At 38.7% G+C, this 20,519-nt stretch overlaps 1 protein-coding gene across 2 annotated transcripts in view; it reads left to right on the top strand.

Moving 5' to 3' along the window:
- Positions 1–1,097: 1,097 nt before the first annotated feature.
- LOC134610397 (uncharacterized) overlaps positions 1,098–20,519 on the top strand; it is a 32,798-nt gene continuing 13,376 nt past the window's right edge. Inside the window, exons 1-2 of one of the 2 annotated variants that reach the window (XM_063453351.1) lie at positions 1,166–1,182; positions 13,377–13,439. The gene's annotated coding sequence lies outside the window, so the exon portion shown is untranslated. Of the gene's footprint in view, positions 1,183–13,376; positions 13,440–20,519 lie in introns of both variants that reach the window. The other variant, XM_063453350.1, reaches the window with a different exon arrangement.

The following is a 20,519-nucleotide window of genomic DNA, read 5'->3' as shown; positions in this document are numbered from 1 at the left end:
ACACTGACGAAAATGATCTTTTGGAACAGTTCCTAAATTACACAATTCTCACCTCTCCATCAAAACTTTCAAATGGCACACTGACCGCAGTCCGCTCTTTCAAATACTTGGGTATGTTGTTAGACCCCAATTTATCTTTTGGCCTCCACATAGAAAAACTTGCATATAAACTTTATCCAAAACTAGGTGCCCTGTATAGAAACAAATCTTGCCTAAGCCCTACAGTAAAGGAAAAGATTGTACAGCAAATGCTGATGCCAATCACTGATTATGGGGATGTAGTATATGCACCTGCACCGCAATCCCACATTAATAAACTCAATACATTGTATAACTCGTTCTGCCGATTTGTGCTACAATGTAATTACAGGACCCACCATTGTGACATGCTAAAAGAACTAAACTGGCTGTCGCTGGAATCCAGACGCACCCTTCATCTTTCCAGCCTTGTGTTTAAGAGCTTTTCTGGGAAGCTCCCACCTTACCTGAGCAGAATGCTCTCCCCAGGTGTCCCCACCTCCTATAACCTCTGATCCAGTACCAGCACTTTATTTAGTCTACCTCAATACAAAAAGAAAGCGGCTCGATCCTCCTTTTCCTATAGAGCTCCACAATTATGGAACGACCTCCCGCACACTTTAAAATCTTCCCCAAGCCTAAAGTCCATTAAGAGATCCCTCTCTACATACCTCAAAACAGAATGCACGTGTTATGGTTGATTATATATTTCCTACCTGTTCTAAGTTAAATTTTGTATATATTGTGTATTAATATTGATTTTGTATTTTATTGTACCCTATTGTAACAATGCAATGTTTTGTGGACCCGGGACATACTTGAAAACAAGAGAAATCTCAATGTAAAATCTATCCTGGTAAAATATTTTATAAATAAATAAATGTGTGTAATTATTATTGGATTTAAGCAGTCGGTTGTGTATTGCTATCACTTGCACAGCCAGGGGCTTATCAGTTCATGCAACAGGGTTACGTCTTCATGCATAGCCCTTGTCTCTATGACTGCTTTTTTATTTTCATTTTAAAAGTGAAAGTGAATTCTCGCAGCTGTCATTACATGCTCGTTCCTTAACTGTCAGCTCCACAGTCCTTCCTGGAAGGGCTACTGTAAACACCTCAGACCTTTCTATTGCATCCATATGAATAAGACTTACTCATCTGCAAGGTAAGTGGGAGAACCCACAGCATGCACCTAGCACCGACATCTCAGAGGTAACAGAGAGAGACCTCACAGAAGTTCCATAGGATCCACGTCTGCAGGGAAACAGCAGTTACTGCAAGAAAACTAACAAAACAGAACGACTGTGTACGTTGCACATGCTGGGTTTGTTTACTAAACAGTATACTATGGTGAAATTGAAATGTTCTAATTAAGACTAAAATAGCCAAAATTGTGACTATGGTTGAGTTGGGCAATGTTTTTCAGTGAATTTTGCTATTTGCTTTTCAATTTACTGCAATGTACTGTTTGTTGGCTAATACCTGCTGTAATTACACGTGTCAGCTAACTCAGTATGCGGATCATGTTCCAATCCTGATTCCGTACCATGGGAGACACTAAAAAGTGATCTTTAATATGACCGGTAACTAAACTTTGCAAAAGATCAAAATGCAGCCAAAGGCATTCGCAACTCCATCATAGAATATGTATCGCTGCCACATTGGTGCTCCGAACCTCTTCCCATTTTTCTCATTTCAACTTTTAAAAAAATTACTTTTTGTCAATGCTGGGAGTGATTTATTGATTTTTGGTTGAAATGTGTTAAATGTTGAGAGACATTATATTGATTCCGATGGTGATTGCTCCTTATTTAGCACTTTACCCAAGAATAGCACCTGTTTTGCCGATAAAGCTCCTCCGTAATTTATGTAGTGAGGAATTAAAGGATAATTTGCTTGTGTAATACGTATGTTAATTAACATAGAACGCTGCCTTTTTTTTTTTTTTTACATATTGGGCATACAAATTGTGCGCATCTTAAAATCTAATGCTATCAATGGGATATTTACCGTTAGATATGAGATCAAAGTGAATGATGAGTCGTCCTTGGATAGACAGTATCATTTGATCTATACCAGCTGTGTGCAATTGTGAGCCTTCAGCAATTCTGAATGCAATTCCTATAATTGCAAAACCCAAATTAATGCCAGCTGTTGATGGGGAATTATGGGAATTAAAATAAAATTATGGGAAAATTAAGTTTAAGGAAAGTCAGAGAGGCATTGCATAAATGGTTTATTAACTTCGTGGCAAAATCCTATTTTTTGTGTAAATATAGATCATTTGACCAGCACCGCTACTAGAAAATGCATGTTCTAGGTTTTTCTACGCAATGTTGATTATTTATGACCCTGCCATACTGCAGAGGGTGCAGGATATCAGGATATGCCAGTTTATACTGGCACTTGCTTTTTGGTAATGTAATGTTCTCAGAGTGAGCAGGAAGGAGCTGTGCCACAAAGGTCCATCTCTCCCACTCACCCGCTAGATTGCAAGGTAGAAACAGATTACTGGGAAACTCACGTGCTTGTTGCGTACTTAAAGATGGTTGGGGGGGAGGGGGAGAGTAGTGCTCATTTTTCACATTATATTTTAACAGAGTTGTGCAATCGTTCATCAACCTCAAACAAATAATTCTTCTGAACACATGAGTTTACATCGATTAAGTTAACAATAGACGTGTGAACATAATAGCAGATTACAGTAACTTGCTGGGAATTACTTACTTGGTCAACAAACTATAGGTGTAGTTGTCAAATAAAAACAAGACTGAGTGAGTTCAAATGTTTATAGAGTGCACACACAGGTAGTGTGGTATTAACCTGCTTACAAAATTCTATTGCAGGTGTTCTACCAAATTTCCCTACCCGTTATATTTCCCTACCCTCACTCCTCTGTCTGGACCATCAGTGTAGCCCCAACTTACAACCTGCAGTGGTGTTTGTGGGAGCAATACATTTCATTGGGGTGTTATCAAATGTGAATTTTTATTATGACAAACAAACTAAAACTTAGCTAAACTACATCATATTTTAAATTCAACACTTCAATAATGCAAACTTGAAAAAATGAAAGGAAACTTTTTTTTAAAAAAAATACTGATAAGCATCAGATATAAAAATAAATGATAATCTTCATATTTGACAAGATAACAAACTATATAAGTGTAGGTAGGAACATAAATGGGGACAAGGTGGGCAAATGAGCCCTACATTAGGGCCTGCCTGGGCACATCTGGCCACTTGACTGTGCGTCATATCCTGCCCCTTCTCTAAGGAGAGAAACACAGGATGAGAGGGCAATAGGGGTGAGGGAGTCAGCAGAGATTTAAAAGGGCCGAAAGAATGCAATGAGACATGGGGGGGTGGGGGGGGGTGGAGCTGGATAATTGCCAACAAACTTTTTTGCCCGGAGCCAGATACTGTAGACAAATCTGTCGCTATTTCTTCTTGGAACAAAAATGAAATGAGGTATGAAGAGCTTTTGCTTCAAAATGAATACAATCTTCAATATTCTATATTCTTGCTACCGTACAGTTCTGTGGTTCTTGAATGGGTTGTGTGTATATATATCTCCAGGACAAGCATTCTTGTTTCTAATTATAAGTTCATGTTATAGATAAGAATATACATTGTTGTAAATAAATATATACATTTATTGAGCGTAAGCAGTTGATGAAAAATATGGAGTATGGAAGGGTCATCCTATGGTCAGTAGAAGACAAACCGGTTGCCTCATTGGCAACAATTAGAAGTTTGCAAACATTGCAAATTAGGGTATAGGGGGTGAATTGAGAGCAAAACAATACTGATTGGGGACAGTGAGGAATTAAGGAATTGGGAGGACACAAAGATGATATATTTGTGATAGAGCCACTTGAATTTTGTTTGGCTCTACTAAACCTGCTCTAGCCAACGTGATCAGTAATCTACCCACAACTAAACCTGAAGGCATCTTTTATCACTATGGATCATACGCTTCTTTGTTCATATATTTCATAGCCTTTGGTTTTGTGACAATGTTCTTTCCTTTCCAATACCTCTTTCAGTTAGGAAAATAGAAGGTTCCGTTCTGAGGCTCCTTCTCTTTCCATATAATTTTTGCCTATTCTGAAAATCAAATGACTATGTGCATACCTCCCAACAGTCCCAGATCAGTGTGACTATTCAAATTTTGGGGTCCTATCTAATTGTCCCAGATTGGTCTCCTGGTGTCTTGCCTCAATAAGCTTGCCCACTACCTGTCCCGATTTCATACCTCCTTATGTTAGGCGGTATGCTCCTCTTGTTTCCAGAATGGCCAGTTTGTTGATAGCAAGAATTTTTCTGCCTAAACTGCTCCCTTTTCTTCTGGATTGTGTCACTAATTTCTTCTTTTCTATTTCTAACTGAATGTCTACCCACTTCCTTAAGCTTGGTCTTCAAAACAGAATGTATTTTTTCTTCTCTGTCCAATGCAACTTCTCTAGAGATGTCCTACCTTGCCCCATGTGACCTTGCCTCACTTTCCAGTTCCCAGAAATCTAGTTCTTTAGGGAATCCTCTCAACTTACCATCAAGACCCACTACCTATTGAAGAGTACCCTATCTTATGTCACACAGTTTGTACTGCCAAGTTATGTTCTACCCTTCACCTTCTCATACTACCAATGCAACCTGATTTATTTAAATGTCTTTCATGAAATATATCACATAGCTGGTTATTCACTAAAGTGAGAATTTTCAAGAATTCAAAGTGACTTTAAATTGAATTTGTCCTCATTTAAGGCCACAATTGATGAACTGAAAAAAAGTATTCAATGCTTCTAATTGAGTTATTTTGGTGTTAAACATAAAATTTACTTTGAATTCCAAGAATTCTAATTGTACCTTAGTTCCTTTAGATTATAAGCTCATTTGAGCAGTTTCTTGCCATGCCTCATTTCTATTCACAAAAAAGATAATCACTGTATTCCTTTTAGCAGTTATGGAGTATTACGGAATAGTTTAGTGGGCTTGCCCTTTGTTCAGAGCAAGTGGTGGTCTATTTGAGAAAGTGTGCACTTTGGTTGGTGTTAGCATCAACAATAGGCATGCAAATGGGCTGTGCTAGGTGTGTTCAGGAACACCCTAAATCAGGGGTAGGCAACCTTCGGTACTCCACTTGTTGTGGACTACATCTAGTGCCAAAGATTGCCTACCCTTGCCCTAAATAAAGGCCATGTTCTCTTTGTTGTGATTATATGTTTGAAATAAAGATCATAAAAGTTGGTTGTATCGTTGATTTGGACCTGTGATGACAGCAGTCTAATGTCGAATTTTATGATTCTATTTTTAACTAAAATATAGTTGACTAAAAGTAAGTTCAATAAAGTTTGAAAAGAAAAATCAAACAAAAAGTTTTTTTCAAAATATCTTGGATCCACATCCTGCTAATGTATAAAAAGGGGCATTCATTCTCAGGATGAAAATATAATTTTGCCTCTTTATAAATCAAAGACTACATCTTGAATATACTGTGCAGCCATGCGTACTTAGACTGGTAGAAATGAGATTTAGTATAAGGCAAATATTTTTTTTTTTTTTTTTTTACAGTAAGACCAGTAAGGATGTGGAATTGTCTGGCTGAAGAGGTGTTTTCATCAAAGTCAATGCAGATGTTTAAACAGTTTAACTGGATGAATACTTGAAAAAACATAATGTTCAGGGGTAACATTTTTAATATGTGGGTTCACAACAACTTGATCATAGAAGAGAATTGACTGCCATTCTGGGGTCGAGAGGGATTTTTTTTTCTAGTTTGTTGCAAAATTGGAAAGTTCTATAAACAGTGTTTTTTGCCTTCTTTTGGATCAACAGCAAAACCAGATGTGAGAAAGGCTGAACTTGATGGAGGCATGTCTCTTGCAACCTATGTGACTAACTATATAATCAGAGACACTGCACATGCTTGTGATATTAATTACTGGCTGCCTAGCACCCAGAGACTGCAATGCAGTCCCGCTGCATATTAACACCAAGTCAAGCAGTGGGTGTAGGAATGCAAGGTTGTGTCCAGTATTAAAATACACCAAACTATTTGCATATATATATATATATATATATATATATATATGTCTCAAAGTTCCTTGCACTACATGCTTTAATAATATATTGGCTTACATGCTGGGTGCTGGGTGCTGGATCCAGGTCATAAATATCCAGATAGTTCAAAGTATGGTCCGCACTCCAGGCTCCGTTTGAAAAAATAACTTTTATTCTTACATCAAAGTTAAAAATTGTATGCCAAAAGTCAACGTTTCAGTCCCAGCTCGGGACTTTCATCAGGAAAAATGAAAAGTCCAGAGCTGGGACTGAAACGTTTACTTTTGGCAATTCAATTTTTAACTTTGATGTACTTGAACTATACTTTGAACTATCTATCTATATATATATATATATATATATATATATATATATATATATATATATACATATAAAGTAAAACTGTACCTTGCACTCAGGCTCCAAAATTGCCAAACCGGGTGCAGCACCAGGGCTTAAACATCCAAATAGAAAAATAGTTGGTTGCACTCTCGGATATCCATTAAAATATAACTTTTATTCCAATTACTAAAACAGATCAACGTTTCAGTCCATCCTGCGGACTTTCATCAGGATCACAGATACCTGTTAAAAACATTTCATATATACAAGATGCAATAATAGAAATCTAACTCACCCCAGGTGCTGTGTGTGAAAACCGGCGTCCTTGCCGATCATGTGCGCATGTGCGACATTAGCTCTGCCCATTTCCGTGACGTCATTGAGTGAGGCTAGCGTCGTTGCCATGGCGACGCGAGATACTAGAAGGGTCGCCATGGCAACGTTTAACTACACCAAGTGACCTTACCACCGTGTAAATAGAGCTGTAATAAGAGACAGCTCATGTGGAAGGGGACAAGAGTATCCCAGGGGTTATAGCTGGACGAAAGAGATAAAACAATTAGTAGTAGTGAACTGTTATTTATCAAACACTATTATCCATAATGCATGGTGCAAATGTAGGTATATTATAGCTATAAATAGTATAATCATAAAGTGCCAATATAGTAAAGTGCCTTGAAATAAAGTGGCAATCTAGAGTGCCAAATAGTTACAAAGTGCAATCTTTGTAAAATGTGCTGTGTGCCAAGTAATAAAGTGATCAAAGGTGTATCAGTGTAGAGTGCCAAAGAAAACCACATTATACATAATGGCATCTAATTATCTCCTAGACATTTATAGTGATATAATATATTTAACCCAGAATCTATAACCTAGCAATGTTTATGCGTTTATTTTACATGAATTAGATGCCATTATGTATAATGTGGTTTTCTTTGGCACTCTACACTGATACACCTTCGGGAAGCAGAGAAGGTAAGTCAGATTATGCATTTAAGTGAATATCTGTTTTTGTATTTCTATTAGGGTGTATGGAGTATGCAAGCTAGTTTGTGTTTATAGATACGTGGTAGTATGTCTGTTGATGTGTGTAAGTGTATTTCAGTGTATGTGTGAGCATGTTGCTAATTATTTTGGTGTGTGACAAATTTGTGCATGCGGTTAATTAGAGGTGTGTGGTGATTTTATATATTTGTAAGCAACCAGCTATGTGTGGCTAATCAATACCGTATGCAGGGCCGGACTGGGCCACCGGGATACCGGGAAATTTCCCGGTGGGCCGCGGCACCTGGGGGGCTGGAGATGGAGAGGGAGCCCTGCTCCCTATATTTTAATAAAATCGCGGCCGCCGGCCGCATGTCGGTGCCGGTCCGGCGGCACACTCAGAGGTGATTACTCACCTTGTGGCCGGCGGCACCATCTCCTGTGCTGACAGCTGTCAGTATCAGTGAGTGTGCCGGGCGGCTGGCTAACCAGTCCGGCGGCACACTCACTGATACTGACAGCAGCATAGCTGTCAGCACAGGAGGACTGAGGGAGGGGGCGGAGCTAACTACCAAGCTCCCTCGCGGTTCCCAGAATTCCCAGCTCAGCCACATCATAGAGTAATCACTACTCTATGATGTGTCCATGCTGGGAATTATGGGAACCGCGAGGGAGCTTGGTAGTTAGCTCCGCCCCCTCCCTCAGTCCTCCTGTAACAAGGTCAGCAGGCACACAGAAGGGGAAGGGAGGGAGACAAATAGAGGGGAAGGAGGGGGGCAAATAGAGGGGAAGGAGGGGGGCAAATAGAGGGGAAGGAGGGGGGGCAAATAGAGGGGAAGGAGAGGGGAAGGAGGGGGGCAAATAGAGGGGAAGGGGGGCAAATAGAGGGGAAGGAGGGGGGCAAATAGAGGGGAAGGAGGGGGGCAAATAGAGGGGAAGGAGGGGGGGCAAATAGAGGGGAAGGAGGGGGGCAAATAGAGGGGAAGGAGGGGGGCAAATAGAGGGGAAGGAGGGGGGCAAATAGAGGGGAAGGAGGGGGACAAATAGAGGGGAAGGAGGGGGACAAATAGAGGGGAAGGAGGGGGGCAAATAGAGGGGAAGGGGGGGAGACAAATAGAGGGGAAGGAGGGGGGCAAATGGAGGGGGAGACAAATAGAGGGGAAGGGGGGAGACAAATAGAGGGGAAGGGGGAGACAAATAGAGGGGTAATAGAAACACAGGGGAAGGGGGGACACAGAGACTGAGGGGTAATAGAAAGACATCAGGTTGGGGGGGACAAAGAGGCAGAGGGGTAATAGAGAGACATAGGGCAAGGGGGGACACATAGACAGATTGGGCAATATAGAGACAGGGGATTGGGGGGACAAAGAGAGGGGTAATAGAGAGACACCAGGGAAGGGGGGGACAAAGAGAGGGGTAATAGAGAGACAAAGGAGAAGGGGGGACATATAGACAGATGGGGTAATAGAGAGACACAGGGGATGGGGGTACAAAGAGACAGAGGGGTAAGAGAGAGACACAGGGAGGAGATGGGGAAGAGAGACACACAGAAGGTTTTTTGAGGGGACAAAGAGACATACAGTAGGGAAGGGGAACAAAGTGACACAAGATTTGTGGGAGGCAACGCTGGGCTGGGTAAAAAGAGACAGAGAGTGGATGGGAGAAGAGAAAGAGGCACACAGAGTCTGGAGTTAGAAAGAGACACACAGATGAGATTTGGAAGGGGAGAAAGAGACAAAGTGGCTGGGGCTAAGAACAACACAAAAGGAGCTGGGGGAAAGAGAAATACAGAGGCTGGAGAACGGTAAAAAGAAACACCCAGGGACTGGGATGAAGTAAAAGATGGGTCGCTGTAAGAGGAAAAAAAGGAGACAATTGGAGACAAGATACATTAAACGAGGTAAAGGTAATAGTCGTAAATGTATCTGATCCCGACAGTAATACACACACACACACACATATATATATATATATATATATATATATGCATGTATATTGATGTGTGTATTAGTAACATATAATTATGCCTATAATATTTACACATATAGTAATATACATTTATATATGCATAATACACACATAAATGTCATTAATATATATATAAATGTAATGAGCACGTATTGGCCCTGTCTTGTTGCTAGTTGCATACTCATGCACAATAACATATTCAAAGTGAAGAGCGCACCCATAGAACTTCAAAATTAACCAGATCACTTAATCTTTTTAGTTGTGCAACTGCAGACATTCAGCATTTCAGTCCCATTACTAAAATGTCCTTAATAGGCCAAAGTAGTTGTACTGAAACATTGATTATATGCAAATGTACGTCTACTTAAAATAAAGGCGCTCTTTTGTTTATTTTGAAGCCCTATATGCGTTCCTTCGTTGGAGTAAGAGTTTTCAATTTCAAGTTATTTTTTCACCCTCTATATCAGCACACTATTCTGGCGCGACGCATTATTGGGCTGGTATAGAATTTTTTTCAAGGGCTGATTTTAGTTCCCAGTCCGGCCCTGACCGTATGTGATTTCATGGACATGGATGGAGCATGCAAAAGTGTCGTGCCCATGTCCCACAAATAATCCTATAGTTTGGTACTATTAAAAAAATATATATATCACAATGATCTACATTGTAGATGCCTTGGTTGTTCATTAAAAAAAAAATATACATTTTTGACTGTTTATAATTAATCATAGCAAAAAAAAAATAAAACTGCATTACCTAAAAACATACCTCTCATTAGCTGTAGAGTTGGCCTCTGCAGCTAATGACGATCCACTTAATTTTTGCACAGCACTTTCTTGTGCTGGACATTGTCCATTAAATGCTCTCCTAAAGAAGCATTGAAGACACATTCCATACATCAATTCCAAAGCTTGGGGTCATTGGAGCTGGCTGGGGCTGCTGGGAGATGATTGGGGCTGTTACAGGCAATATCACCTTTTCTCTCTTCATTCCTCTCTTTGGCTGTGTGGCTTTCATGTGTGCCAGGAGGAGGTGAAGTGTATTCACAGCACAACTAGACACTTGTCAGAGATTCCCTAAACACAAAGACCACCAGATAGGCCCTCGCCCCCCACATGTTTGTGTGACCTGGGATGTCTGCACTGGCTTCATAATCTGTAGTTCAGCCCTTAGATGGTGTACAATCGACCAGAGTTTATTTAACTTCAAGAGAGTTCAACACATTCAATCCCTTAAACTAATTCTGTAAGATATCAGCAACGGAGCAGGAATTATAAACAATCTGTGCATGTTCAGAGGGAGAACTCGAAGTCTAGTATACATTAGTATATTTTAAGAACGATCATTCAAGTACAAGGGGCCTTTATGGTGCACACTTCATCCAGAAAGACAAATTAGGCAGACAGATACTTTGTTATGACTGTGAACATCTGATAGCATTGAGCTACTGTAGGCTGACATAAAGAATAGCCTGTCTACTGTGTCTGGAGTTGGAAAACCATAAGTACTTCATTGACCCTTTAAACTCAATAGGTAAAGACACCAGGGGTGACAGCGACACTTTAAAGGGACTCTCCAGTGCTAGTAAAACAATCCGTTTTCCTAGCATTGCAGGTCCCCTCTCCCTCCCACCTCCAATCCCCGGTTGCTGAAGGGGTCAAACCCCTTCAGTGACTTACCAGAGACAGTGACATGTCCCACGTTGCTGCTTCTTCCTCCGCTCATGCTCCTCCCCTTCATCGCATCAGCCAGCGGGGGAGACTGATCAGGCCCGCCGGCGGGGGAGACCTAATGCGCCTGCGCTGCAATGCCGCGCAGGCGCATTAGACCTCTCCATAGGAAAGCATTGAAAGCGTGAGGACGTCCAGCGACGCTCTAGCACGGAAACCCTGTGCTGGAATCCCAGAAGTGCCCTCTAGTGGCTGTCTAGTAGACAGCCACTGGAGGAGGAGTTAACCCTGCAAGGTAAGTATTGCAGTTTATAAAAACTGCAATATTTACAGTTGCAGGGTTAAGAGTAGTGAGAGTTGGCACCCAGACCACTTCAATGGGCAGAAGTGGTCTGGGTGCCTGGAGTGTCCCTTTAATTTCATGCTATCGATGGGGCCGAGGAGGAGGCAGTGTCTGGACACCAAGAAGAGCCTTGGGCTTTATCAAACCCTTCCCAAACAGTTTAACGATTACACCCAGACATTCAAGACAACCAAACTAACAAGCTGATACTAGGCTTTATTTCTAGCACATAATGGGGCAAACCTCCAGTTTATTTTAAATGTTATTGTTTTGTGTGTGTGTATATATACACACACACACACACAAACATATATATGTATAACGTCATTAATAAGATATTACTGATACAGAGGAGAGGAAAACAGAGGACCAATAATAAATTTTAAAAAATTGTTAATATGGAAACTAGAAAGTGTGCATTCAAGTATTAATCGGCCTGTATGATATATAGGTGGTGTTAGCAGCATACAGCCCTCTGGTATAGAACATCGTAATGGAGATTCCAGATATGTGAATGTTCATAACCGGATCTTGCTTCACTTCATATTCCACGCTCTTGATTGCGCGTTTCGCACATCAGTTTTATCTGAAGTTTCTTTTAGTCTTGCAGCTTGTACATATTCGTAGTCAACGTTCCTCCTCTATTGCATTTAAGTAATTAGTGCTGCCATACAATACATCTGTTGTGTAAATGTGTATATATATATATATATATTGTAACTTAATGCTCTACTATAAAACAAATAGATATTTAACAAATCTATACTCCATCCTGTATAAATAACCTCACGTTCATACGTGTGCAATTTGCAATAAACTAGGGGATCTAATGGGCAAAATAAAATGCAAATAAAAATATATAAATGAAAAAATATGTCAACCAATAAAAAGACACTAAATCAAAACCCTTTTTCAAACAATATACCAATTTAAAAAAGAGAAAGAAATATGTCACAAGTCCGTTTGTCTTGTTGCAAATGCACATTACATTATTACACATCCAGAAATATATACAGTACTTATATATATATGTGGCTAGATCTCAGCTCCCAGAAAGGGCCCTTTTTACTTTTTTGTATTGGTCTGTGTATATTGTACTTTTCAAAATTGTACAACTCTATGGAATATGTTGGCACTTCATAAATGCTAGCGATAAAAATAAATAATAGTAATATACTATAGATAATATATATATACACGTCATCAAAAAGTAAAACAATGATAGTACATATAAATGTATGTAGTTCAGTGACATCATTAGTCACATTTCGCTTTATTGAGGACTCGTGACTGCTGAATAAATTGTTAAACCTATCTAACTGAATCAGTCTCCCGTGTGCACCTGCCTAATCAATATTTAGTAAATAAAGTGAAAATATTTAAAGGAAAAAGCAAGGAACACTGCAACAAATGTTCAAAGTCCAAACAAAGTTTATTTGGCACAGAGAGAAAAAAAAGACAAATGGAAAACAAGGTTAAACTACACTTCCTAACGCGTTTCAGAACTCCGGTCCTTAAAAGGGGACACTATGGCGTTAGGAATACAAACAGATACCTAAAGTTCTATTGTCCTGGAGACTTAGCTAGGTCTACTGTGTGAATCTTTGAAAGGTGTTGCTTGCCTTTTAACCCTCGCCGTGCTGCACTTATAGCTGGCTGCTGCACCTCCATTTTGGCTGAGATCATCATTGTTGATGATCTCAGCCAATCCAATGCTTGCCCACAGGGAAGCATCGGGAGGCTAGTGCGCATGCGCAGCAAAACGCTACGCCAGTCAAAACATTGCCATTCTGCTGCTCAAAAGAAAGGGGGACTGTCCCCAGACAATAATAATGCAAACACTGGCAATATTGAAAGTGAAAACAGATAGCGCTGTTTATTTATAGCCAGGAATACAATCAAATTGTGAAATAGTCTTTTTGTTTGTTATTTAATTGCTTTGCCCTTTGTGCTGTACTTTATTGCCACCTGTTTGTTGGTCTTTTAAAGGAAAAATACAACCTCTGAACAAGTTAATACAAGATTATGTGAAAAGACGCACAGTGTGTGCAGGTAATTTAAAAACTTTTTAAATAGTTTTTATTAAGTTTTTACACTTGTTTGTATATAGAGTCAGAATTCACTTGAAAAGTATCTCCTTGTTGACAAGAGTTTAAGCAAATTCTGTTTTATCCTGAGATGCATGGTTCGGCACCAAAAGCAGATTCATTAGTATTCTGAGTTCCATTTAAAACAGTGGATATCCTCAGATGTGACCGCCCTGAGTTTTGTTCAATGGCAGGAGAGTGTAGCCAATCATTGTTGGATCTCATGTTGCTATATTTGTATATTAATAGCACTGCCCAGTTAAAACGTAACTTTTATAAGATACAAAGTAAAACAAAGAAAATACAGATAATCCCTTAACAGAAATTATAAACATGTTATGGAATGTGAAACCCGTACCAGCACTGTGCAATTACAGAAGAAGGAAACATGGGAATAGGATTAGAATCATGATGGAGAATGAAACCATAAAATCACCAGAGAGTGGATCATTTTATAGGGAAAACTAGAGAACTCAAATAGTTCCTGGGTTGATAAGAGTTAATTGAGCATATTAAAAACAAATGTGAGAACTTTCTAGGAAAGAATGCTAATATCTGCCTATAAAATTTAAAAAATTTAAAAATAATATATATATATATATATATAATATATATATATATATATATATATAGCATAATGCCATATGGTGTAGCATGAGAGTATGTCGGTCTCTCCCTTTTTAGCTGTGTTTAGGTGGAGTTAATATTCCACAATAATGGGATTGCTAGGTAAAGGGACACTCCACTAAACAAAAATAAATATTTAGTAGATGTACCTGCAGATACAGCAAATACATTTATCCCCAGATTTGACATTCCTGGGGCAGACGGGACAGTCTGTGCTGGGGAAGTAGAGAAGGGCTTGCAGTATATGATATGCATTTTAAATCCCCCAGTGGGAGTGTATGATAATGTGTATGATAATGTAGATTACAAATGCTGCAGATCTAGTATCTGCAGCTACTGCAAGCCCCGCCCCCTTTCTATACCCACAGAATTTATGTTGGCGTCCCAGGAAAGCAAATCAGAGGATTCTCACTGAGAAGTTTTGCTGACCAGCAGTGCGTGTGTTGCTATTCAATCACAGATCTCAATTACTACCTGAAGTGTTTTTTAGGCTGACTAATTTTTCTGATATTTAATGATATCTGAGACAGGGGAACATGCAAACATAAAGTGCAGTAGGTTAAGATCAAAACTCATGACAAGAGAAAATTAAATAAATCACGTGGCAGCTCTGAATTTGAGAAAGAGAAAATTATTAAAACTAATACAATCAATAAAAATATGCAGAGTAAACCGTGCCAGTTGCAGGATGGTGCCCCTCTGCCCTCCCCAGGTGCTGTTTAAGTAAATTGAAACCGAAAGTTTGGAAGCTTTCCCAGAAACTGGAGTCTAGCCAATTCATAGCGATGGTGTTTAATACTATTTATGTAAGCCCAAGCTGCAACTGTGGCAGGGTGTGAACAGAAATTCTTAAACCTGGACTGTATCACTTTTTGAAACTTCAATCTAGATAGCATGGCGCGTTAGGGTCTATTCACTATCAGCGAATTATGATTAACACAAAATTGTCATTTTTTTTTAATTAAAATAATTATTTAAAAAGTACATGCATATATATTAACTTTCTAAAAAGTGTGTGTGTGTGTGTGTGTGTGTGTGTGTGTGTGTGTGTGTGTGTTTTAATACGAAACAAAGATGAATTCTATTTTTGTTCTTTATACTGAATTCATTTTTTTAGCCACAGTTATCTCTTAAATCACGTGCTTACTTATGAAGTATTGTTTAAAATCTCAGCAATGTCAAGTGCCACCTTGTGGTGGGAAAGATCATTTCTTTGTTTGAAGCTCTACATTATTGTCCGTCTGCATTCTGATAATGTATAAAGGCGGTAGTATGATATTTTATTGCTTGTAAAAGGTCAGATAATAACTAGAAATAATATTTCCTGTTAAGAATAGGCTGCCCATTAACCTGTTTGAGTTAAAAGTGCAAATTCTGGAGACCAAATGTAACATTCCAAGAGTCAACAGTAGTTTATTTCAAGAAGTATTTATTTATTCATTTATTTGCATATTTTTAATGATTTCTGCAATTTCGGATTAATCATGGTGTCTTAAATTATAATTAGCATTTTTACATTGTTCTTTCTTTGTTCATATTTTGACATGCAAATAATAAGCTCCCGATGTATGGCATATGTCATTTAAAATTAACCTGGCACTCCAACCTTACCTTTTAACCTTTTATACGTTTTAACAATTCCCAAAGTACTACAAAATCCTTTATCTTAAAAAAACAAACTGTATGGGGCATTAATAAATGTGCCACTTTAACTGGAAATATCTGGAAGAGGTTTTGAAGGCCTTCGGCATAGAGGGTCTTTTAAGGAATGCACAATGGCGTTATATAAAGATCCTCAAGCCAGAGTTTCAGGATTTATGTTCCAATCGAAATGGTTCCCAATTAGAAATGGGACGTGACAGGGCTGCCCTTTGGCACCCCTGTTATACATCCTTTCTACAGAGCCGTTGGCAGCCGCGATTAGACAAAATGAAGACATCAGTGGGCTAAAGGTGAACACTTTGGAGAATAAAATTGCACTTTATGCAGATGATGTCCTATTGACCCTTACAGACCCTATTAGATCTATTCCAGACGTATTTTGTCTTATTAAAGAATATAGTAAATTCTCAGGCTATAAAATAAATATAAAGAAAACACAAATTCTGACAAAAGGTCTAACTGGGCCCGGGGGAAAAAAAACTTAAAAAGGAATTTAAATGTGACTGGGAAGCAAGGAATTTAAAATATTTAGGGGTAAGACTATCTTTAGATTACAGAGAAATTGGAGAACTTTACTATACAGAAATCGCTACCCAATTTATGAGGATTCTAAAAAATTGGAGGGGGTTAGAGCTGTCTTGGTTGGGAAGAATCGAAGCGGTAAACTCCTACCTACTTCCCAAACTGACATTTTTATTTGGTAATCTCCCACTGAGGGTGTCCTCCCAGATGATACGCGGTCTTCAAAAACAGATATCAGATTATATATGGCAAGACAGGAGACCCAGAGTGTCCTTGGAAAGAGGGGGGAATTTCTTTTCCGGACATACGAAAATTATATATGATCAATATGGTAGCACATTTAATCAAGTGCGATAATTTTACAATATCAAGACCAATTTGGCTAGATATCGAAAAATCGGACCTTTGTAATATTGAACCTCTATTTCTCTTGTGGTGTGATGGTGAATTTGTAAAAAATATAAGATCTAGCAATCCGATGAATAACACGATGATTTATATAGCAAAATATTTAAAGAAAAAATATGGAACTAATTATATATCAAGAAACGCCCCATTAACATGCTTAAAACTTTATATAAAATATATAAATATTCAAGAATGGGAAAAGTGCGGAATTGTAAAAATTGTGGATCTTTTAAAAGATAACAAAATATTGCCATTCCCAATGTTACAGCTTAAATATAACCTCCCCTTGAAGGAAATATTTAATTTTTTAAGAATAAAATCTTTTACTACGGGAAGAACTTTTTTTCGGAAACCTCTCCAATTGATCAATTTATAGCATCCCATTATAGAAAAAAAAATTGCATCCAGATTTAACCAATTTATAAGAAGCCAAAGGCAAATAGATAAAGCGTTAGCAATGAACAAATGGGAGCAAGAACTCAATTTTTCATTCCCGGTTGAAGATTGGATTTTGGGCCTACAATTAGTAAAAAAATATATACATGGGGTGAATATACGGGAAGTGTACTTTAAACTTGTATACCGTTGGTACCTGGTGCCCACTCGCCTTCACAGTCTTCAACCCACACTTCTACCAGATTGTTGGAGATGCGGTAGGGAACTAGGCTCATTCTCCCACATCTGGTGGGACTGTGAGGAGTTGAAACCTATGAAGATAACTTTATCGGATTTGGTAGATTCTATTCTGAAGGTTCAAACTGTTATTACGGCTCAAACGTTCCTGTTCCATTTAGACATGCCAAAAGTCAATATAAAATTAAAAATCCTTATGATTCACATCTTTATGGCAATTAAAATAGCTATGGCTAGAAATTGGAGAAGTATGGGTCCGTTAATATGGCAAGATATTTGTATACAAGTGGATTATCAATGCAGGATGGAAGCAGGGATAGCAATAAACAAGATATCCAGAGAGAAATACGATAAGATCTGGGCCCCTTGGAATAGATATCTTAGTCTTAAAACTTAAACCCCCCCTCCCGCCACCCATGATAACCACTCTTAGGTAGTAGCATTATGTGGAACTGTAAGTAAGAGGATAATGTATGTAACTTTCTGTTTTTTGATTGTAGTTAATGTATAAATGAACGAAATATGGCTTTACTAAAAATATGTATAATATTTAGTTTACTGTAACATTTCAAACCTATTTCTATAAGTGTGTATATGGATGAAATTTTTAAATGAAAAATAAAAATTTATATATATATATATAAAAAAATGTGCCACTTTGGTTAGAATTCAGTTATTTTCACTGGATTTATTTTCACTGGGTTTTGTGCATCTGACTGAAATTCAGTGTTTAGTACGGTAGTCTGGAGTGCCGAAGGTTGCCTAACCCTGTTAGTGAATAGTCTGCAGTATAAGATGTGACCACTGAGGGCATGAATGCTTTAATATAATCAGCAGTCCGTTGTTTTTTTTTTTTTTTTTTGCACGTTCAGCTAAATTTCATTATTAAACTCTTTCCGATTTCAAAGAGGTTTCTTCTGCTCTGGGGAAGACAGAGCAAGTACAGTGAATTACTTATTATGGGCAGTTGTCAGAGGCCTAATGAATATGAAGCCCCTGTTCTAAACATTGGGGATCTACTGAAAAGTCATGGGCACCGTGGTTTAGATCCCAACCCAGGAGTTTAATAATTCAATCAAGACTGCATTGTTTTGTACTGACTATGCAGCCCAGGGCAATTTGTATATGTGAGAAAACTCAGTTCCAATGTTCCCAATATAGACAAAAACATAACAAGTGGTTAATCATTTGCAGAAATTACTGGTGTGATTTGATAGTGAAAGGTAAACGTTTCCAGAAATTATGTTAAAGGAACACTATAGTCACTTAAATTACTTTAGCTAAATAAAGCAGTTTTAATGTATAGATCATTCCCCTGCAAATTCACTGCTCAATTCACTGTCATTTAGGCGTTAACCCCTTAAGGACACATGACATGTGTGACATGTCATGATTCCCTTTTATTCCAGAAGTTTGGTCCTTAAGGGGTTAAACCACTTTGTTTCTGTTTATGCAGCCCTAGCCACACCTCCCCTGGCTATGATTGACAGAGCCTGCATGAAAAAAAAAACGGGTTTCACTTTCAAACAGATGTAATTTACCTTAACCCCTTAACGACCGCTGACGGTTCAGGACCGTCAGCGGTAAAACGTGCGTTTGGACCGCTGACGGTCCTGAACCGTCATAGAAACATAGAAACATAGAATGTGACGGCAGATAAGAACCATTCGGCCCATCTAGTCTGCCCAGTTTTCTAAATACTTTCATTAGTCCCTGGCCTTATCTTATAGTTAGGATAGCCTTATGCCTATCCCACGCATGCTTAAACTCCTTTACTGTGTTAACCTCTACCACTTCAGCTGGAAGGCTATTCCATGCATCCACTACCCTCTCAGTAAAGTAATACTTCCTGATATTATTTTTAAACCTTTGTCCCTCTAATTTAAGACTATGTCCTCTTGTTGTGGTAGTTTTTCTTCTTTTAAATATAGTCTCCTCCTTTACTGTGTTGATTCCCTTTATGTATTTAAATGTTTCTATCATATCCCCCCTGTCTCGTCTTTCCTCCATGCTATACATGTTAAGATCCTTTAACCTTTCCTGGTAAGTTTTATCCTGCAATCCATGAACCAGTTTAGTAGCCCTTCTTTGAACTCTCTCTAAGGTATCAATATCCTTCTGAAGATAGGGTCTCCAGTACTGTGTACAGTACTCCAAGTGAGGTCTCACCAGTGTTCTGTACAATGGCATGAGCACTTCCCTCTTTCTACTGCTAATACCTCTCCCTATACAACCAAGCATTCTGCTAGCATTTCCTGCTGCTCTATTACATTGTCTGCCTACCTTTAAGTCATCAGAAATAATCACCCCTAAATCCCTTTCCTCAGATGTTGAGGTTAGGACTCTATCAAATATTCTGTACTCTGCCCTTGGGTTTTTACGTCCAAGATGCATTATCTTGCACTTATCCACATTAAATGTCAGTTGCCACAACTCTGACCATTTTTCTAGTCTACCTAAATCATTTTCCATTTGGCTTATCCCTCCTGGAACATCAACCCTGTTACATATCTTAGTATCATCCGCAAAAAGACACACCTTACCATCAAGACCTTCTGCAATATCACTAATAAAAATATTAAAGAGAATGGGTCCAAGTACAGATCCCTGAGGTACCCCACTGGTGACAAGCCCAAGCTTCGAATATACTCCATTGACTACAACCCTCTGTTGCCTGTCACTCAGCCACTGCCTTACCCATTCAACAATATTGGAATCCAAACTCAAAGATTGTAGTTTGTTGATAAGCCTTCTATGTGCAACAGTGTCAAAAGCCTTACTGAAATCGAGGTAAGCAATGTCTACTGCACCACCCTGATCTATAATTTTAGTTACCCAATCAAAAAAATCAATAAGATTAGTTTGGCATGATCTCCCTGAAGTAAACCCATGTTGTCTCTGATCTTGAAATCCATGTGTTTTTAGATGTTCAACAATCCTATCCTTTAACATGGTTTCCATCACTTTCCCCACTACTGAAGTTAGGCTTACTGGCCTATAGTTGCCCGACTCCTCCCTATTACCTTTCTTGTGAATGGGCACAACATTCGCTAACTTCCAATCTTCTGGGACTACTCCTGTTATCAATGATTGGTTAAATAAATCTGTTAATGGTTTTGCTAGTACACCACTAAGCTCTTTTAATAGCTTTGGGTGTATTCCATCAGGTCCCATTGACTTATTTGTCTTTACT

This window comes from Pelobates fuscus, chromosome 5 (genome assembly GCF_036172605.1).
Source record: "Pelobates fuscus isolate aPelFus1 chromosome 5, aPelFus1.pri, whole genome shotgun sequence".
Taxonomy (NCBI): Eukaryota; Metazoa; Chordata; class Amphibia; order Anura; family Pelobatidae; genus Pelobates; species Pelobates fuscus.
The sequence above is the reverse complement of the archived record's forward strand: the minus strand, read 5'-3'. Positions and strand labels throughout refer to the sequence as shown.